Source organism: Silene latifolia, unplaced genomic scaffold, assembly GCF_048544455.1.
Source record: "Silene latifolia isolate original U9 population unplaced genomic scaffold, ASM4854445v1 scaffold_75, whole genome shotgun sequence".
NCBI classification, from domain to species: Eukaryota; Viridiplantae; Streptophyta; class Magnoliopsida; order Caryophyllales; family Caryophyllaceae; genus Silene; species Silene latifolia.
This window is the reverse complement of record NW_027413661.1, coordinates 1,906,327-1,908,724: the sequence shown is the minus strand read 5'-3', so window position 1 is coordinate 1,908,724 and position 2,398 is coordinate 1,906,327.

Sequence of the window (2,398 nt, the reverse complement as noted above, 5' to 3'; positions counted from 1 at the left end):
GATCAAGATTTTCATCATGAGAGAAAGTGAGGGAGGGATTTTAACCTGTTTTTGATGTGTAGTGTTTGATCTAGTGTGGGGATAGCAAATGCCTAGGCAAACCAAGCCTTCGTAGTGTACCCGCAATAATGGATAAAGGAAATGAAGAAAGAATTATACAGGAAATGAAGACTCCCATGGGTGGAACTGAACTCGTGGGTGCAGAAGAGAATCTTAGCATCCCACGAGGGAATCCGCTCGAACTGGCTGTAATCTGGGCGTCCCATAGGAGCATCCGAGCATCCTGGCTCTAGGACGAGGGTCTTGGGAGTGCTGAAATTGAAGAAATGGGTCTGTTGCAAAATCTGAGCATATCACATACAAGACGAGCGTCCCAAGCCATGAGCCGCTCGTCTTGAGAACAATCTGTACGTCCTGGCTGCTTTAAAAAATTTAAAGTTCACGCTGTTTGTAAATCCGAGCGTCCCCAGGCGAAGACGAGTGTCCTTAGCAAAATCCGCTCGTCTTGGCAGAGATCCGCGCGTCCCAGCACGGGTTGGAAATTCTAGATCATACTGACTGAGGATCCGAGCGTCCCCAGTCCAAGCCGCTCGTCCCCTTTTGTTACTTAACCAAAAACACGGGATCCTCCTTCTTTCCCCCAATTCATTTCTATCTTTAACAAATACAAACACACACCCTTTCTCCCTCAAAACCCTCAATCCCTTCATCATCAAAACACAAATTCCTCAACCAAATTCACCAAAATCAAAACAAAACTTCCTCAAATCACAATTAAACTACTCCTTTATCAACAAAACAACATCCAAACATCTAAATCCTCACAAATTGACTCGATTTTCTAGGGTTTGAGCACAATTTCGAAAATCCTAAAATCAATTGGGAATTGTTTAAAGCTTGAGGAAACAAGGAGCATTGAAGCACACTATTGTTTTGTTGGTACAAATTTGACAAGGAAAACAACATGGCAAGAACAAAAGGTGGAAATAAGGCACCTAAAACCTCAAATCTATCCAAAAGGCAGCAAGCACTTCTAGCCTCGAAGGCTATGGTATTGCATCAATCAAGGGTGGAGATACAAGAAATTGCTACTCTTATGGTGGAAGATACACCTACTCCGGTCATAGAACAATTGCAAGATTATCCGGAGGTAACTTTCATAAACGATTCTCATAGGAAAGCATTTGTATCCCTTACTAGGAAGACTATTTTTGATAGAAAAGTAGATCTATATACTTACATATTCATATATGTTTTAATTTAATTTGTCATAAAATTAAAGATTGATCTTATGCATGCAAACATTAAAACAAAATAAGGAAGAAACATTATTCTTACATTGTATTTTTGGATATTTTGGCACTAGTAAGGTCACATACCTTACTAGTTCTTGAGCTCTCCAAATGGATGAACAAGGTTCAAATTAGAACCTCTCCCAAAAGCATATACCCAAGGAATACTCATAACAACCAACATTATTTAGATCTAGTAATAATATTAGTTTTACTATAAAATTGACACAAATAAATTGTATTTTTACTCTTGAAAATTTCGGTCAAGAGGTGGTATTTTTGTGAGATTTTATTTCTCTAGAATTATCATAAATTGGAGAGAGTTTTTTTTTATAGATTTTCTTGCACTAGAAAATAAGATGATCAAGAATGAATGAATCATTGAAAAGGAAAATCTCTTTTCTTTTCTTCTATGGTTGGCCGAAAATTGGCCTTGGGTAGTATGCCCAATGCCTTTTATTTTTGCTCTTCTCAAAATCTTAGGCTTGCATGGCTACTTGTTAGCTTTCATCATTGTGTTTTCCACTTAAACAATTAACACAATTTCTCCACTAACTCCCTCCATAATTTCGGCACTTTCATTATAAAATGGATGGTCCATTTTATTTTGTCATTTGTCAATTTGTCACATGTAACATGTTACATGACATGTCACAATGTAATGTATTTTTAACTTATTAAAAATCAACATACTCATAAAATATGTCATTTACAAAATCGACTAGTAATTCGTAATTACTCGTACCAAAAATGTTTCCAAATTATAAATTACAACATTCTGTATTTATAATAATTTATTCATTCCGTTTCAATTGTTTCTGTAAACAATGATTTCATCTAAGTAATAAAACAATTCGATTACTTAGACCGTGTCTCATTTAATCATATTTACAATAAGATACGTAAATTATACTCACAAAATCATCCGTCAATTTTAAGCAATTTAATTAACTCGTATCGGTATACGATTAATTAAATAATCAATTAAGAGTATTTCCCTATAGGTATGACCTAAGGGGATCAACGATCACCACCGTCGCCGCACGACGTAATGTCAAACTCTAGTCATCCAATCATTACCGATATATGTGGACCAGTTGACTGTA